Genomic DNA, 20,711 nt, shown 5'->3' on the forward strand with positions numbered 1-20,711 from the left:
AGGATTTTTTATGAATTTATTTGCAAATTATGGTGGAAAATAAGTATTTGGTCACCTACAAACAAGCAATATTTCTGGCTCTCACAGACGTGTAACTTCTTCTTTAAGAGGCTCCTCTGTCCTCCACTCGTTACCTGTATTAATGGCACCTGTTTGAACTTGTTATCAGTATAAAAGACACCTGTCCACAACCTCAAATAGTCACACTCCAAACTCCACTATGGCCAAGACCAAAGAGCTGTCAAAGGACACCAGAAACAAAATTGTAGACCTGCACCAGGCTGGGAAGACTGAATCTGCAATAGGTAAGCAGCTCGGTTTGAAGAAATCAACTATGGGAGCAATTATTAGGAAATGGAAGACATACAAGACCACTGATAATCTCCCTCGATCTGGGGCTCCACGCAAGATCTCACCCCGTGGGGTCAAAATGATCACAAGAACAGTGAGCAAAAATCCCAGAACCACATGGGGACCTAGTGAATGACCTGCAGAGAGCTGGGACCAAAGTAACAAAGCCTACCATCAGTAACACACTATGCTGCCAGGGACTCAAATCCTGCAGTGCAAGACATGTCCCCCTGCTTAAGCCAGTACATGTCCAGGCCCGTCTGAAGTTTGCTAGAGAGCATTTGGATGATCCAGAAGAAGATTGGGAGAATGTCATATGGTCAGATGAAACCAAAATCAAACTTTTTGGTAAAATCTCAACTCGTCGTGTTTGGAGGACAAAGAATGCTGAGTTGCATCCAAAGAACACCATACCTCCTGTGAAGCATGGAGGTGGAAACATCATGCTTTGGGGCTGTTTTTCTGCAAAGGGACCAGGACGATTGATCCGTGTAAAGGAAAGAATGAATGGGGCCATGTATCGTGAGATTTTGAGTGAAAACCTCCTTCCATCAGCAAGGGCATTGAAGATGAAACGTGGCTGGGTCTTTCAGCATGACAATGATCCCAAACACACCGCCCGGGCAACGAAGGAGTGGCTTCGTAAGAAGCATCTCAAGGTCCTGGAGTGGCCTAGCCAGTCTCCAGATCTCAACCCCATAGAAAATCTTTGGAGGGAGTTGAAAGTCTGTGTTGCCCACCAAAACATCACTGCTCTAGAGGAGATCTGCATGGAGGAATGGGCCAAAATACCAGCAACAGTGTGTGAAAACCTTGTGAAGACTTACAGAAAACGTTTGACCTCTGTCATTGCCAACAAAGGGTATATAACAAAGTATTGAGATGAACTTTTGTTATTGACCAAATACTTATTTTCCACCATCATCTACAAATAAATTCATTAAAAATCCTACAATGTGATTTTCTGGATTTTTTTTTCTCATTTTGTCTGTCATAGTTGAAGTGTACCTATGATGAAAATTACAGGCCTCTCACATCTTTTTAAGTGGGAGAAGTTGCACAATTGGTGGCTGACTAAATACTTTTTTGCCCCACTGTATAGGTGGTGAATTTATACGGCACCTCAATCTCCTTCCTTCTCCTGGCGTCTGTCTTTGACTGACAGTCCATAGCAGGAGCACAGCACCCACAGACTGGCTGTCTTCACCATCTGTCGAGTCGCCACCAACGCCACAACACCCACCACAAAGCGGCGCTGCCCAGGGGTAAGCAACCCAGTGTCAGTGCTGGCAGGGGTACGGGTAGCACCCCCTGGGGCTCAAACGTCACCCCCAGCCTCTCATTCACCCAGTAGCTCACAGAACAGCCAGCACTCACCCCCAGGATGGTGGTGTAATGGTCCAGCTCGGGTTAGGTGTAGCTCAGGAAAGAAGGCCAGTACCAATGCCCTGAGTGGGGAGGTGAGCTGGAGCCGGTCAAATGTTTCCCAGTATGGATAGGTGACCACTATCAATGTGGCTGAGATTAAAGCACCACAGATCACATCCTGAAACCTGCAGGGAGGGGAAGTGTATATTTTGTACATGTATTTGATACATTTTTGTAACTGCTTAGACAGACATTCATAGTAGTTTGAAGGGTGATGTGGTCTTTATGGTGATGAAGTGCTAGTCTGAGTCAGAGGAGGCTGGTGTGAGGAGCTATAGGAGACAGGTTCATTGTAATGGCTGGAATGGAATTAATGGAACAGAGTCATACATTTGGTTTCCAAATGTTTGATACCGTTCCATTTATTTCATTCCAGCCATTACAATGAGCCCGTCCTCCTATAGCCCCTCCCACCACCCTCCTCTGGTCTGAGTGTTGCTCTGGAACCTCTATCTCAATTTTACAGGTCATAATGAACTACTTATTCTTATGTAATGGCATGATGAATGTCAAAGTGAAAGGCAGGTCCCCCTAGCTAACAGTGCCAGCCAGACATACAGTATGAATAATAAATACTGCATTGGGTCTGAATGTTTTATACAGTACTTTATATAGTACTGTCGGGGCAGAGCAGAGGAAGAGACTCACCAGATCAGTACATGCCTGTGTACAGATGCCTCAGACACACCTACACAGACGACACCACCGCCACAAGCAGACCCACTTCAAACTGGAACTGTGGACAGAATATATAGGTACACACACAAATCACACTCAGACGTGGCTACACACACTACTACAAAATACACAACTATCTGATGAGACGTTCTCTGATACTTTGATAAATTTGCTTTATTTATTTTATTTTACCTTTATTTAACCAGGTAGGCAAGTTGAGAACAAGTTCTCATTTACAATTGCGACCTGGCCAAGATAAAGCAAAGCAGTTCGACAGATACAACGACACAGAGTTACACATGGAGTAAAACAAACATACAGTCAATAATACAGTATAAACAAGTCTATATACAATGTGAGCAAATGAGGTGAGAAGGGAGGTAAAGGCAAAAAAGGCCATGGTGGCAAGGTAAATACAATATAGCAAGTAAAACACTGGAATGGTAGATTTGCAATGGGAGAATGTGCAAAGTAGAAATAAAAATAATGGGGGTGCAAAGGAGCAAAATAAATAAATAAATAAAATACAGTAGGGAAAGAGGTAGTTGTTTGGGCTAAATTATAGGTGGGCTATGTACAGGTACAGTAATCTGTGAGCTGCTCTGACAGTTGGTGCTTAAAGCTAGTGAGGGAGATAAGTGTTTCCAGTTTCAGAGATTTTTGTAGTTCGTTCCAGTCATTGGCAGCAGAGAACTGGAAGGAGAGGCGGCCAAAGAAAGAATTGGTTTTGGGGGTGACTAGAGAGATATACCTGCTGGTTTTTAGCGTGTGCGCCTTACAGGCGTGTGCTACAGGTGGGAGATGCAATGGTGACCAGCGAGCTGAGATAAGGGGGGACTTTACCTAGCAGGGTCTTGTAGATGACATGGAGCCAGTGGGTTTGGCGATGAGTATGAAGCGAGGGCCAGCCAACGAGAGCGTACAAGTCGCAATGGTGGGTAGTATATGGGGCTTTGGTGACAAAACGGATTGCACTGTGATAGACTGCATCCAATTTGTTGAGTAGGGTATTGGAGGCTATTTTGTAAATGACATCGCCAAAGTCATGGTCAGTTTTACAAGGGTATGTTTGGCAGCATGAGTGAAGGATGCTTTGTTGCGAAATAAGAAGCCAATTCTAGATTTAACTTTGGATTGGAGATGTTTGATATGGGTCTGGAAGGAGAGTTTACAGTCTAACCAGACACCTAAGTATTTGTAGTTGTCCACGTATTCTAAGTCAGAGCCGTCCAGAGTAGTGATGTTGGACAGGCGGGTAGGTGCAGGTAGCGATCGGTTGAAGAGCATGCATTTAGTTTTACTTGTATTTAAGAGCAATTGGAGGCCACGGAAGGAGAGTTGTATGGCATTGAAGCTTGCCTGGAGGGTTGTTAACACAGTGCCCAAAGAAGGGCCGGAAGTATACAGAATGGTGTCGTCTGCGTAGAGGTGGATCAGAGACTCACCAGCAGCAAGAGCGACCTCATTGATGTATACAGAGAAGAGAGTCGGTCCAAGAATTGAACCCTGTGGCACCCCCATAGAGACTGCCAGAGGTCCGGACAACAGACCCTCCGATTTCACACACTGAACTCTATCAGAGAAGTACAGTGCCTTGCGAAAGTATTCGGCCCCCTTGAACTTTGCGACCTTTTGCCACATTTCAGGCTTCAAACATAAAGATATAAAACTGTATTTTTTTTGAAGAATCAACAACAAGTGGGACACAATCATGAAGTGGAACGACATTTATTGGATATTTCAAACTTTTTTAACAAATCAAAAACTGAAAAATTGGGCGTGCAAAATTATTCAGCCCCTTTACTTTCAGTGCAGCAAACTCTCTCCAGAAGTTCAGTGAGGATCTCTGAATGATCCAATGTTGAACTAAATGACTAATGATGATAAATACAATCCACCTGTGTGTAATCAAGTCTCTGTATAAATGCACCTGCACTGTGATAGTCTCAGAGGTCCGTTAAAAGCGCAGAGAGCATCAGGGTCGGCAGGGTAGCCTAGTGGTTAGAGTGTTGGACTAGTAACCGGAAGGTTGCGAGTTCAAACCCCCGAGCTGACAAGGTACAAATCTGTCGTTCTGCCCCTGAACAGGCAGTTAACCCACCGTTCCCAGGCCGTCATTGAAAATAAGAATTTGTTCTTAACTGACTTGCCTGGTTAAATAAAGGTTAAATAAAAAAAATAAAAATAAATGAAGAACAAGGAACACACCAGGCAGGTCCGAGATACTGTTGTGAAGAAGTTTAAAGCCGGATTTGGATACAAAAAGATTTCCCAAGCTTTAAACATCCCAAGGAGCACTGTGCAAGCGATAATATTGAAATGGAAGGAGTATCAGACCACTGCAAATCTACCAAGACCTGGCCGTCCCTCTAAACTTTCAGCTCATTCAAGGAGAAGACTGATCAGAGATGCAGCCAAGAGGCCCATGATCACTCTGGATGAACTGCAGAGATCTACAGCTGAGGTGGGAGACTCTGTCCATAGGACAACAATCAGTCGTATATTGCACAAATCTGGCCTTTATGGAAGAGTGGCAAGAAGATATCCATAAAAAGTGTCGTTTAAAGTTTGCCACAAGCCACCTGGGAGACACACCAAACATGTGGAAGAAAGTGCTCTGGTCAGATTAAACCAAAATTGAACTTTTTGGCAACAATGCAAGACCTTATGTTTGGCGTAAAAGCAACACAGCTGAACACACCATCCCCACTGTCAAACATGGTGGTGGTAGCATCATGGTTTGGGCCTGCTTTTCTTCAGCAGGGACAGGGAAGATGGTTAAAATTGATGGGAAGATGGATGGAGCCAAATACAGGACCATTCTGGAAGAAAGCCTGATGGAGTCTGCAAAAGACCTGAGACTGGGACGGAGATTTGTCTTCCAACAAGACAATGATCCAAAACATAAAGCAAAATCTACAATGGAATGGTTCAAAAATAAACATATCCAGGTGTTAGAATGGCCAAGTCAAAGTCCAGACCTGAATCCAATCGAGAATCTGTGGAAAGAACTGAAAACTGCTGTTCACAAATGCTCTCCATCCAACCTCACTGAGCTCGAGCTGTTTTGCAAGGAGGAATGGGAAAAAATGTTAGTCTCTCGATGTGCAAAACTGATAGAGACATACCCCAAGCGACTTACCGCTGTAATCGCAGCAAAAGGTGGCGCTACAAAGTATTAACTTAAGGGGGCTGAATAATTTTGCACGCCCAATTTTTCAGTTTTTGATTTGTTAAAAAAGTTTGAAATATCCAATAAATGTGGTTCCACTTCATGATTGTGTCCCACTTGTTGTTGATTCTTCACAAAAAAATACAGTTTTATATATTTATGTTTGAAGCCTGAAATGTGGCAAAAGGTCGCAAAGTTCAAGGGGGCCGAATACTTTCACAAGGCACTGTAGTTGGTGAACCAGGCGAGGCAATCATTTGAGAAACCAAGGCTGTTGAGTCTGCCGATGAGGATGTGGTGATTGACAGAGTCGAAAGCCTTGGCCAGATCAATGAATACGGCTGCACAGTAATGTTTCTTATCGATGGCGGTTAAGATATCGTTTAGGACCTTGAGCGTGGCTGAGGTGCACCCATGACCAGCTCTGAAACCAGATAAATAAGGGATACAATCTGAAAACCTGCGTTTGGGACTGTCAGACTGATGGTGTAACCAAGAAATTCTCAACATTCTTCCGTACAGAGTCGGAACGTGCTTAATCCAGCTAGCCAATAGGAGGGAAATGGAAATATTGTTTATACACCTATCCAATTCCTCCAGATCTACACAGCTCTAGGGGTGGGGGTTGTTTCTGGGCAGGGCCATGCTCTTATCTTCCACTTTGTGCTCACCTTTTCTCTTTTCCTCTCTGTCTATCCTTTTCCTCTTGTTGATATTTGTCCTCCATTAGTCAGTCCTCCATTAGTCAGTCCTCCATTAGTCAGTCCTCCATTAGTCAGTCCCCCATTAGTCAGTCCCCCATTAGTCAGTCCTCCATTAGTCAGTCCTCCATTAGTCAGTCCCCCATTAGTCAGTCCTCCATTAGTCAGTCCTCCATTAGTCAGTCCTCCATTAGTCAGTCCCCCATTAGTCAGTCCCCCATTAGTCAGTCCTCCATTAGTCAGTCCTCCATTAGTCAGTCCCCCATTAGTCAGTCCCCCATTAGTCAGTCCCCCATTAGTCAGTCCCCCATTAGTCAGTCCCCCATTAGTCAGTCCTCCATTAGTCAGTCCCCCATTAGTCAGTCCCCCATTAGTCAGTCCCCCATTAGTCAGTCCCCCATTAGTCAGTCCTCCATTAGTCAGTCCCCCATTAGTCAGTCCCCCATTAGTCAGTCCCCCATTAGTCAGTCCTCCATTAGTCAGTCCTCCATTAGTCAGTCCTCCATTAGTCAGTCCCCCATTAGTCAGTCCCCCATTAGTCAGTCCCCCATTAGTCAGTCCTCCATTAGTCAGTCCTCCATTAGTCAGTCCTCCATTAGTCAGTCCCCCATTAGTCAGTCCTCCATTAGTCAGTCCTCCATTAGTCAGTCCTCCATTAGTCAGTCCTCCATTAGTCAGTCCCCCATTAGTCAGTCCTCCATTAGTCAGTCCTCCATTAGTCAGTCCTCCATTAGTCGTCCTCCATTAGTCAGTCCTCCATTAGTCAGTCCTCCATTAGTCAGTCCTCCATTAGTCAGTCCTCCATTAGTCAGTCCTCCATTAGTCGTCCTCCATTAGTCAGTCCTCCATTAGTCAGTCCTCCATTAGTCAGTCCCCCTAAGACAATCTGTCATCCATCTATTCTGCCACTTTGACATATGGACTGTCTTAAAGTCATCTTTTTACTCATGTCTGTCCATCTCCCTCCTTTAATATAATTTACCTATGTCTTTTTGTTTCTCTCCATTTCAATGACAGTGAAGCAAGCCCATGTCATGTAAATTAATTGACCTCCTTTTCCCTCCCTCCCTCCTCCTCCTCTCTTTCCTGTGTCTGTTCCTTCCCCTTGTAGCTAGGGGGGCCTTTCAAAAGAAGTTAATGAAGAGAGGACTCTGAATGGACACAAAGGATGCTGGGATGGAGGGGCCACTGTGATTGACTGTCCTGACCTTTCACCCCTCGACCTAAGAGATTGCCTCAGGCCATTCAGACCACTGCACATCTATAGCTATGTGCCCTCTCAGAGACATAAACTAAGTCGCCGCTGCACCAGACCACTATAGCTATGTGCTTTCTTTGATTCTCAGAAACAATGTCACCACATGCATAGATATGCATGCTCTCTCAGAAACAATGTCACCACTGAAGCACACTACCACTGTATCTGAGGCTGGTGCACACAACCACTATCTGAGGCTGGTGTTTGAGTAGCTGATTGATTGTGTGTGTGAGAGGGAGAGAGATTGACAGTCATTTACTCTATAGTCAATCAGGGGAACAAACAGCAGCTGTGTGGGTGTGTCTGAAGGTGACTGATGGTGACTGGCCATCACAGAAATGTTCCATATGCACAAAAAGCTTATTTCTCTCAAATTTTGTCCACAAATGTGTTTACCTCCCTTTTAGTGAGCATTTCTCCTTTGCCAAGATAATCCATCCACCTGTCAGGTGCGGCATATCAAGAAGCTGATTATACAGCACGATACTTACACAGGTGCACCTTGAAGACGGGACAATAAAAGGTCACTTTTAAAATGTGCAGTTCTGTCACACAACACAATGCTAAAGATGTCTCAAGTTTTGAGGGTGAGTGCAATTGGCATGCTGACTGCAAGAATGTCAATCAGAGCTGTTACCAGAGAATTGAATGTACATTTCTCTAACATAAGCCACCTCCAAAGTCCTTTTACAGAATTTGGCATTACGTCCAACCGGCCTCACAACCGCAGACCACATGTAACCACGCCAGCTCAGGACCGCCACATCCAGCTTCTTCACCTGCAGGATCATCTGAGGAGGGGTGTGGGGGTACTGAGGGCTATTTCTGTCTGTAATAAAGCCCTTTTGTGGGGAAAAACTCCTTCTGATTGGCCACTTTGACATATGGACTGTCTTAAAGTCATATTTTTACTGACCTCCCCTGCTGGCTCCCCAGCACCCCTGCCCAGTCATGTGAAATCCATAGATTAGGGCCTAATAAACTGATTTCCTTACATGAACTGTAACTATCTTATCTTTGAAATTGTTGCATGTTGCATTTATATTTTTGTTCAGTATATATAAAACTATGTGGCACGAAACTCCATGTTTACTTCTATGGTTCTGTACAGGCCTTGTCCCAGGGAAGGGTGCAAGCGATGAGTCTCCCCCAAGACTGAGTAGCAGAAGCTTGGCAGGGGACCCAAGGGGCTCAAGACGCTGCATGGGCCTCACCTGAACCCTGTAAGCCACACTGAGGAGGAGGGTGAAGATGGTGGTGGCGGCCATGGCGTGGGTGGTGGGAAGGCCATACACAATGTCCACACGCTTCTCCAGCTAAACCACCGGGGGCGATAGAGGGCGAGGCCGCTTCAGCACAGCCTTCTGCGCCTGGCTGATGTACATCACCATCTGGAGAAGATAAGGAAAAGAGGTGAGGCAGAGAAGAGAAGGGTAAGTCTTTCAAAAAGGGCTTTACTAATACATTTGATTGGTTGGAACTCGGTACACTTTTACTGTGCAAAGAATAAATGAAAAACATTCTAATGTATGAAGCTAACCAGATTGTTCAATGCTCCATTAAGAATGGCCACACAGTATGCTATAAATAAGTAATCATTCAGTCTGTAGTAACCAGTTTGCAAGAAGATGCAAGGCACACTTCTATAAAAGGAGCACAGTCTGCAGTTGCTCAGTAACACAATCTACTGTAAGAATCAAATACATCCATGAGCTGCTGACACAGTGTCTTCAGTTGATGCTGACTGTGTACCCCTACAGTAACACAGACACGCTCCACAGAACTCAGGTTCTGACACAATGGTTGTGAAACAACTGATATTTTAGTGATACAGCAGAGAGTTTGTGCAGAAAAACAATGTATCACAAATGCATTGTACATCAGTAGCAAAACCTGCCAGGCCAGGGATGTGCGCCAATCAGTACACACTGACTGTCTACTACACATCCTTAGGAGACGGCGCTAGTGCGACACGGGGGCTGACCCTCCACCCAGGTTAGAGTTGTATTTAGCTCTGCCTGTTATATTTAGAGAGAGAGAGAGAGATGGGGGAGGAAAGAGTGTGCAAGCTACAGAAAGAAAGAGGTGGTACCATGATTCTTCCTACTGACAAGATGGGGAGACTATAGTCATTGAGTGTTTGAGTAACCATGGTCCATGAGAGAGAGAACTGCCTATAGGCTCTTATCCTCATGGTTAGCATAGCAACCAGAGTTTATAGACTGAAAGTGAAAAGAAGAGGGAGGTAGGAAAGACAGTCACTATCTCTAGCAATCAGCCACAGACACGGGCATCATTTACTCTGCCTCCACCCCAATGAACATGTATTTATTCATCACTGCTATAGTTATGATGTATATAGTGCTATTTATATTGTTGTTTTTTATGACCATTTGTATTTTTATTTCACTTAGTCCTGCATGTTGGAGCTCAGCCTAAGATTTTCACTGTACCCTGCAATCACAACTGCAACCCTGTACATGTGACTATTAAACACTTTGAATCTGACATAGCGTACCCTGCTCGTTACCAGCCAACCAATCATATCAATCCCACTGGTACTGTCCTCAGATCAACCTATACAGTGGGCCGTCACATTAGGCTCTTTGTGTGGGCCACATCAAAGGACTGACCAGGCTCCATCACATGAAGACATGAGTTAAAGATGGTGCAGGTCATAAACAGATAGTAGCAGCACAGAGTTAGCTGAATGAATGAGAGTATTGATCAGGCCGAGTGTCGCTCTGGACTTTGATCTGTCAACATGGGAGGGTGGTGGGTTGGGGAGGAATGGACTGTTCCTGCAACAAGATCTCATATTTTCCCATCGAAATGTGATATATTATGGACGCATTCATTCTGCATGGTTACAGTAGCAATTCCGTGTGGTTACAGGGTTAAAACAGAAACAACTCAAAGGTTAAGACTTTAGGCATTCATTAAGAGTGGTTAAGGTTAGGGCTACGGTTTGGTGAAGGCTTAAAACAAAATAATAAAAAACAACATTGTTGGTTTGTTTTCTGATTAAGTAATAAATGCTGGTTTAAGTCCTGTCAATACAGCATGCTTTAGGAAGAGGACCAGAGTGGACAGGCTCAGTCTCTAATTCCGTGACATTCGTTATGATCATTAAGAAAAGCCATGTGTTACCATGGCAACCGATGTTACCCTGTAATTAAGGTGCGTGTTGTGCTAAATGACAGGAGTGTGTGTGCATGTGTGAGGGGACAGCGTGAACCCTAGAAAACACCAGCTTCACAATAAGAGAGGGCTTTACAACCGCAGAGCTGTTTGCCCTAAGGGCAGTCAGACCAAATGGTTCCCATAGAGAGAGAACCTCAAAGCAATGACCAGGTCAATAAAACAGGCAGACCAGACTAGAGATCAACTTAGGTTGCAATGTCTAACTACACTCTAGAGAGTAACTCTGTGTGTGACTGTGTGTGCGCGTGCGAGGTGTCTAGGTGTTCAGAGTTCACTGCCCAAACCGTTCCTTCCCTGGGGCAGAACATGGGCAGGTTATTCAAAGAGCACACACCTTGTGCTGGAGGAGAGGAAACAAACTTACTGTCACTCACTGTCAGAGAGTGTGTGTGTGTTTGAGCTTCATGAACTAGAACTAGATGCAGGAACGTGTATGATCTATGAGTATAAACTATTAATTATTAGATTGTTTATAACTCAGTAATAGTTGATACAATGGTTGAAATTGTGTGATTGTTAATAGGTGCTTGCCAAATAGTGAGTAATTTAGAGACCCTCTTGTTCTGTCCTTTTACCCTGTAGCACCAGTCAACCTGGCCCCATGTGGTCCTTGTGGCCTGGGGACATTGTGATGTCAGGACCAGGTCAGAAAGGGGTAAGGGGGGTCAGAGAGGGGTAAGGGGTCAGAGGTGGTGAAGGAGAAGAAGAGCATTATTGTTGCACGCTCTCTCTCTCTCTTTCACATATGATAAAACATACTATTGTATGGGATGTTCAATCTGGTCTTCATACCATCATGGCCAGCCAATCATCCCCAGCTTACAATTGGCTCATTCATCCCTCCTCCACTCCCCTTAACTATTCCCCAGGTCGTTGCTGTAAATGAGAATGTGTTCTCAGTCAACTTACCTGGTAAAATATGTTCCAATTCCAGCAAAGCATCAGTCTGTGACCACCAAGGCACACGCAGATCTGGCATACCATATCTGACTTATGGTGTGGGTATTTCTTATGGTGTGGGTATTTCCAACAGTTTAACATGTCTTTCCTGTAATGAAACCACAGGTATGAATTGAATAGGTAGCAGGGGAAGAGAGAGAAAAGATGGATGGGTTGAAGAGCAGAGAAGAATCTCTTTTTGCAACCACAGGTGAGTTACGGTCCAGATGTTGACGAGACGTCTGCAGTGGAAGGGGTCCAGGTTCCAGTGTAAGCAAGGCGGGAAGGTGAAGACCTCGTGACCCAGCCCAGCTGACACCAGGAACAGGAAGTATAGCAGCCGATTCCTCCTCTCATACGGCGGCCTAGCAGACAGCTGTGGGGGGTACAGAGTTAGGACCTTGCATATTCGAAGAGGAGTAGTCTCTAGACCAGGGATCATCAACTAGATTGAGCCGCAAGCCAATTTTTTCTTGAGCGGATGGTCAGGGGTCTGGAACATAATAAGACTGCAAATTGACCGCAAGAAGCCTAAACAGATATAATATTTGACTAAAACAATCATTTCAAACCTTGATTACATGTGGGGACAGTGTCTTGACTCTTCGTGGTCATTCAAAATCCCACTTATTGTAAGAGTAGGGGTGTTCACCCCGGTGTCATGGCTAAATTCCCAACCTGGCCACATTCCATCACTGCCACCTAATCATCCCCTTCCTTCCTAATTGGCATATATCACTCCTCACCTCTCCACCTGATAGCTGATGTGTGGTGAGCGTTCTGGCACAAAAATGGTCGCAGTGCATTACCCAGGTGGGTGCTACACATTGATGGTGAATGAGTTGAGTTTCCCCCTTACTATGTAAAGCGCTTGAGTACCTTAGTTGGTAGAAAAACGCTGTATAAATCCAATCAATTATTATTATTATTTCTATACGATCACGTATCTCTATATTATGTGTGGGGATACTTGGGAACACATTCAAATCACTTGGAGCTGATTTCATGGTGTTTTTACACTATTTTATGTCCAATAATTAAATATTAGAATTGTTTTTTTTGCTCAGAAACCCCCCCGAGGGCCAAACTGCTGACTGCCAGTTGGAAAACCCTGCTCTACACAGACAGGTTGCCTCCCACAATATAAGATCTGCGATATCTGATACTAGAAGATGAGGGAAACGTTACTGATTACAGTAAACTTTTTTGCCACTCATTCACAGTGTAAAAGCACAGTAGCCTACAGCATAATAACAAAAAGGAGGCTCATTGCAGGTCATTGTCATTCCTATAGTTTTCACTCTTCTGTAACCATATCCTGACCAAGATAACTACTTGTAGCCTCAAATGAACATTTAGTGAGATCAACTACAGTATTTGTATATGGTCTTTTCTACTCGTGTAGAAATAATAGACCACGGAGTATTGTTATCAGTTCCAGCCTTTGGACAGCTTTGTCAGTTGCAAAGTATTTTATCTCATGAGTCACATGGACATGAAACGCAATTACTTCTGATTTTAATTTAGAAAAAATATTTTGTCTTTTGGAAAATAATTTGACCAAACATGTTTTAAGCACTGCCATTTCTGGTAGTCCCCATCAGGACATCCAATGTGTGATGGTAGGAAAAGAGAAACAGAACCATGTGCGGCACATCCAGTTGTGACAAGTGTTGTAAAGTACTTAAGTAAAAACACTTTAAAGTACAACTTCAGTATTTTTGGGCGGTATCTGTACTTTACTATTTATATTTTGGACAACTTTTACTCCACTACATTCCTAAAGAAAGTTTCCCTGACACCCAAAAGTACTCATTACATTTTGAATGCTTAGCAGGACAGGAAAATGGTGTAATTCACACACTTAAAAGAGAGAATCCCTGGTCATCCCTACTGCATCTGATCTGGCAGACTCACTAAACACAAATGCTTTGTTTGTAAATTATGTCTGAGTGTTGGAGTGTGCCCCTGGCTATCTGTAAAAATAAAAAAAAACTTTTAAAGAAAGAACATTGGTCTGGTTTGCTTAATATAAGGAATTTGAAATGATTCATACTTTTAGCTTAACTTTTCATACTTAAGTATATTTAAAACCAAATACTTTTACTCAAGTAGGACTTTACTGGGTGACTTTCACTTGAGTCATTTTTTATTAATGTATCTTTACTTTTACTCAAGTATGAAAATTGGGTACTTTTTCCACCACTGGTTGTGACATGATCCTCATCTGCGCCAGCCAAAAAGCCATCAACAGTCCTCATCAGGCTGGAACGGCTGTTGATACTGAATGTCTGTTGTATCTAAGTTTAAAGTAGCCTAAACTAAACAATAGGCTAACTGCTCAAGTCAGGTTATAGACTATGTAATGTTCCATTTGAATACCCTAACAAACACGGATGTTGGGTTGTTTATTTAGGCTAGCGCATGAGTTTCAAGTTTGAGGAAGCTTACAATTTATCGTTCCATTTCTACAAATCTGCATACCAGTTAGGATTTTCATGTGCACATTTTCATTTAAATAATATTTTATTTTCTCAAAATCATTGTGACTTGTTAATCATACAAATCTGAATTAATCAAAAAGTTACAATTCAACAAATGCGAAAGCACACTGTGATTCATTGGCAGCTAAAGAAATTAGTGTATGCATGAAACTCAGCGATGGCCTGCCTATAGGCCAATGCAGCAGTAGGCCTATCATTTCCATTGTCGACTAAGTAAAAATACATAAGTGTAGAAAATATCCTGATGAAAATGACGGTTCTTTCAATCACATTCATCTCTCAACTCCACCCATCAGCCTCCCTTTCTTTCTGTCTTGACATTAACTATTGCTAGTGAAGTGCAACATTGTATCAAATCAATCAATGATTGGGTCCAGCCTGAAGCTGTCACTCTAGCATACTTGCAACATTGTATCAAATTGACTATTCCGGGCCCTGGAGTTTCCCCATCCCAGTGAGCTCAGGACAGACAGCTGTTTTGGGGAAAAGTGTTCATGTATTTCATGATGTTTCCACTGGATATATCAGATCATGATATTTGCTATTTCACACTGAGGCTTGATGAGTATCCATGTGTTGGAAAGGTTTTTCAAATACTGTTAAATAAACAGACTTTGTTGACTTGTGAGGTGAAGAAAACATTTCTGGGAAGGTCAGCTTATTAGTGGTGGACCTGTTGAGTTAAGACAATCAGAAATCAGACATCCCAAAATGGGCACTTTCCAATTTTGCTCACAGCAGGCAAGGGATACTCTTAGAAATTTGGCTGTCCCCATAGGAGAACCCTTTTTTGTTCCATGTAGAACCCTATTGGGAACCATTTTCACAGAGGGTTCTACATGGTACCCAAAATAGTTCTCCCTGCAACCAAAAATGATTCTACTTGGACCCAAAAAGGGTTCTCCTATGGGGACACCCGAATAACCCTTTTTTCTAAGAGTGTAGGTCTACTTCTATGCGTAATTAGGCCCGCACGCTCCCTCAACATTAACAGGACAGAGAAACCAGACATGCTCATTGCTCACATGGAGCACTCCAAACAGAAGACATTGTCAAAACTCATACATTATGGTTATGAAATAAACCAAAAATGTGTTTCTCACAAGTGTAGCAGGTTTTGAAATCTGTAAAAACAGTTTCCACTCTGAGAATGGTAAATGACTGTAATTAATACATGCATTGAAATAAATTAATGTAACCAAATTATGGGGATTAATGGTACATTTACTACTGGTGACAAAGAATACCAGTCAAAGGTTTGGACACACCTACTCATTCAAGGGTTTTTCTTTATTAGTACTATTTTCTACATTGTAGAATAAAAATGAAGACATCAAAACTATAAAATAACACATATGGAATCATGTTGTAACCAGTGTTAAACAAATCAAATTTGATTTTATATATTGGAGATTCTATGGCATTCTGCATTAGCGTCGAACAGCCCCCGTGATATGCAACTTTTCAGGAAAGTTAGAAACCAATATACACAGGCAGTTAGAAAAGCCAAGGCTAGCTTTTTCAAGCAGAAATTTGCTTCCTGCAACACAAACTCAAAAAAGTTCTGGGACACTGTAAAGTCCATGGAGAATAAAAACACCTCCTCCCAGCTGCCCCCTGCACCCCCCACAGCAACTCTCCCAGTCAGCTGATGTTCTGAAAGAGCTACAAAATCTGGACCCCTGCCAATCAGCCAGGCTAGACAATCTGGACCCTTTCTTTCTAAAAGTATCTGCCGAAATTGTTGCCTAGGTGTCAATACCTAGGTGTCTGATTAGACTGTAAACTCTCCTTCCAGACTCACATTAAGCATCTCCAATCCAAAATTAAATCTAGAATAGGCTTCCTGTTTCGCAACAAAGCATCCTTCACTCTTGCTGCCAAACATACCCTTGTAAAACTGACCATCCTACCAATCCTTGACTTTGGCGATGTCATTTACAAAATAGCCTCCAATACCCTACTCAATAAATTGGATGCAGTCTATCACAGTGCAATCGGTTTTGTCACCAAAGCCCCATATACTACCCACCACTGCGACCTGTACGCTCTCGTTAGCTGGCCCTCGCTTCATACTCGTCACCAAACCCACTGGCTCCAGGTCATCAACAAGACCCTGCTAGGTAAAGTCCACCCTTATCTCAGCTCGCTGGTCACCATAGCAGCACCCACCTGTAGCACACGCCCCAGCAGGTATATCTCTCTGGTTACCCCCAAAACCAATTCTTCCTTTGGCCACCTCTCCTTCCAGTTCTCTGCTGCCAATGACTGAAACGAACTACAAAAATCTCTGAAACTGGAAACACTTCTCACTCACTAGCTTTAAGCACCAGATGTCAGAGCAGCTCACAGATTACTGCACCTGTACATAGCCCATCTATAATTTAGCCCAAACAACTACCTCTTTCCCTACCTTATTTATTTTGCTCCTTTGCGCCCCATTATTTCTCTCTACTTTGCACATTCTTCCACTGCAAATCAACCATTCCAGTGTTTTAATTGCTATATTGTATTCACTTCGCCAACATGGCCTTTTTTTGCCTTTACCTCCCTTATCTCACCTCACTTGCTCACATTGTATATAGACTTATTTTTTTACTGTATTATTGACTGTATGTTTGTTTTTACTCCATGTGTAACTCTGTGTTGTTGTATGTGTCTAATTGCTTTACTTTATCTTGGCCAGGTCGCAAATGTAAATGAGAACCTGTTCTCAACTTGCCTACCTGGTTAAATAAACGTGAAATAAAATAAATAAAAATTCTTCAAAGTAGCGACCCTTTGCCTTGATGACAGCTTTACATACTCTTGGCATTCTCTCAACCAGCTTCATGAGGTTGTCAACTGGAATGCATCTCAATTAACAGGTGTGCCTTGTTAAAAGTACATTTTTGGAATTTCTTTCCTTCTTAATGCGTGTGAGCCAATCAGTTGTGTTGTGACAAGGTAGGGGTGAAATACAGAAGATAGCCCGATTTTGTAAAATACATATTATGCCAAGAACAGCTCAAATAAACAAAGAGAAATGACAGTATATCATTACTTTAAGACATGGTCAGTCAATCCAGAAAATTTCAGGAACTTTGAAAGTTTCTTCAAGCGCTATGATGAAACTGGCTCTCATGAGGACCGCCACAGGAAAGAAAGACACAGAGTTACCTCTGCTGCAGAGGATAAGTTCATTAGAGTTACCAGCCTCAGAAATCGGCAATTAACTGCACCTCAGATTGCAGCCCAAATAAATGCTTCACAGATTTCAAGTAACATACACATCTCAACATCAACTGTTCAGAAGAGACTGCGTGAATCAGGCCTTCATGGTTGAATTTCTGCAGAGACACCACTACTAAAGGACACCAATAAGAAGAAGAAACTTGCTTGGGCCATGAACCACGTGCAATGGACATTGGACAGGTGGAAATTTGTCCTTTGGTATGATGAGTCCAAATTTGAGATTTTTGTATCCAACCCCTGTGTCTTTGTGAGACACAGAGTAGGGGAACGGATGATCTCCGCATGTGTGGTTCCCACCATGAAACATGGAGGAAGAGATGTGATGGTGCGGGGATGCTTTGCTAGTGACACTGTCAGTGATTTATTTAGAATTCATGGCACACTTAACCAGCATGACTGCCACACAATTCTGCAGCAATACGCCATCCCATCTAGTTTGCGCTTAGTGTGACTACCATTTGTTTTTCAAGAGGACAATGACTTAAAACACACCCCCGGGCTGTGTAAGGGCTATTTGACCAAGGAGAGTGATAGAGTGCTGCATCATCTGACCTCAACCCAGTTGAGATGGTTTGGAATGAGTTGGACCGCAGAGTGAAGGAACAGCAGGCAACAAGTGCACAGCATATGTGGAACTCCTTCAAGACTGTTGGAAATGCATTCCTTATGAAGCTGGTTGAGAGAATGCCAAGAGTGTGCAAAGCTGTCATCAAGGCAAAGGGTGGCTACTTTGAAGAATCTCAAATATAAAAAAACATTTTTATTTGTTTAACACTTTGGTTACAACATGATTCCATGTGTTATTTCATAGTTTTGATGTCTTCACTATTTTTCTACAATGTAGAAAATAGTACAAATAAAGAAAAACCCTTGAATGAGTAGGTGTGTCCAAACGTTTGACTGGTACTGTATGTAAATGAGGAATTTATAACAAAATAAACAATCCAAGTGCAAACAATTCATGCAATGAAACAATGAATGCACAATAATTGGTGGTAGACAGGTAAGGCATTCTGGAGAGACACGCCTATATCTTCACCACGCACCCCTCCCCTTCTACTTGTCTCAACATTTTAAGTTATACTCAAGGCACATTATCTTCACACGTATTTTTGATGCTTTTCACTGACAGCCGCAACTTGATAATCAGCCAGGCCTACTGCCACGCGCCCTGCCCAAATTGGAATAGCCTATGCATTTTTGATTTATAACAATCCACAGCTATTTTTTTTAAAGAAGCTGATGATCCTCTGTAGCTAAGTCATGCTCTCTGGTGAAGTATTTTGAATGATTTAATTAATTTCTCTATAGACAGGTGTAAATATTTAATGTTGTATTTCAAATTACTTTAAACCTAAACCTATTTAAACCTTATTCAAAAAGTAGGCTACCTTTGCACGTTCGGCCAAAATATTTCCAGCATCTGAACAGTACACTGTGTACCTGCCAACTTTCCTTCAATTCCCATGGCTGAAATTATCTCACTGGAGAAAGCATCCAAGAGAGTGAAACAGCACCCATTTGTCTTACATGATGTAGCCCCAGCCAGGTCACCCGTGATTACAAGTCAGTATTGGACGTCCATCCATGTCAGGAGATGACGTGGAAACCGGCCACTAACACCTTCAGTGAACATGAACACCTTCAAGTAGGTTTCAGGCAGATGGGCGTAAGCATCTGCCAAAGGTTGCATGTCCAACGTTTTAGAAATTTTGGTGTAAAGCCTATCCCAAACCTTACCCCTTCGGAGTTAATGCTTACCCTTAAGATTTTGGAGATAATGACTAAACTTAACCTTAAACACTTTGGAACAAATTATAAATTTGAGAAACATGGATGAACGTCTAATTCTGTCATAGTCCATGTATCTGATGTGTTTTGGCCGAAAAGAGTATGAGATGCCATACTTTTTTTGATCAGACAGCATCAGATACATGGGCTACACATACTGAGACAGAAGGGAGATGTTTTGCTCACTCGGATGCTTCATCTGAGATTGATGTGTCTTTCTGTCGGTGAACATCTCAGCCAAATAAATGACCAATATTTAAATATTTGATTTGGTTGGGAAAGGAGGGCTGCCCAGGCACCCTAATGCCTGCCATGGGAAGGTAGCCTATAGCCCACTGGGCACAGACATCAATTCACATTTGGTTGAGTTGTCATAGGCTATGTAATGTCCCATTTGAATACATAATTTGCCTTACATTGATGACTTTATGCCAATCCACTTTTTTCCAAGTTGATTCAACATCATCACATTGACTGTTTTGGTTGAAATTACTTGGAAACAACGCCGATTAAACCAGTTTTAACCCAGTGGGAGCTTACTTTCTTCTGTTTCTCCAACTCAAAAACTCATTCAAATATCATAGAAAACTTTACACTTACAACATTGTATTGAGTTTCCTTGTGTTTGTAATTTGAGTTGCTGTCCTGTTCATTGGTAATAGTGTGCCCATTACTGCACCGGAGTCAAGCAAGTGTCAGGTGCGTCCGCATCCCAGAGCAGGGTCTCCCACAGAGGGTGCGCCCAGTTTCCGTTCTGATTGGCGGCGGCGATGGGGAACAGACCCCATGCCCTCTGGAACTTGGCCACAAGCTCCAGACCAGATATTTAAGCAGTTTGTTTGTGCCTACCAGTCTATTCTCATACAGTAGCCTATGAGGTGTATGAGAATAGACTGGCAGGTACAGACTCCGACAGAGTATGTTAGCGACCCTGAGCATCCCACAGAGGTGTGCAGGTGCGGGATAAGCCAGGAGCACCGAGCTGTCAAAGCCAGACGTGTTCATGTATTTATTTACCCCTTTTCTCCCCAATTTCGTGGTATCCAATTGGGAGTTACAGTCTTGTCTTATCACTGAAACTCCCTTACGGACTCGGAAAAGGCGAAGTTCAAGAGCCGTGCGTCCTCCGAAACACAACCTAAACAAGCCATACTGCTTCTTGACACAATGCCCACTTAACCCGGAAGCCAGCCACACCAATGTGTTGGAGGAAACACAGTACACCTGGCGATTGTGTCAGCGTGCACTGCACCCGGCCCGCCACAGGAGTCGCTAGTGCGCGATGGGACAAGGACATCCCTGCTGGCCAAACCCTCCCTTAACCCGGATGACACCCCATGGCCGCCCCATGGGTCTCCTGACCTTTAGACTAGGTGATACGATCAGCCACTGTTTTTAAAACCCTTGTTACAACCTGGCTCAAGATTATAACAAACAATGGGAAACCACAC

General features: G+C 43.1%; 1 pseudogene; it reads right to left on the reverse strand.

Annotated features, from left to right (window-relative positions):
- Positions 1-1,425: 1,425 nt before the first annotated feature.
- On the reverse strand, positions 1,426-20,265 carry LOC139385757 (sphingosine-1-phosphate phosphatase 2-like; annotated as a pseudogene).
- Positions 20,266-20,711: the final 446 nt, after the last annotated feature.

Source organism: Oncorhynchus clarkii, chromosome 27 (genome assembly GCF_045791955.1).
Source record: "Oncorhynchus clarkii lewisi isolate Uvic-CL-2024 chromosome 27, UVic_Ocla_1.0, whole genome shotgun sequence".
Classification (NCBI taxonomy): Eukaryota; Metazoa; Chordata; class Actinopteri; order Salmoniformes; family Salmonidae; genus Oncorhynchus; species Oncorhynchus clarkii.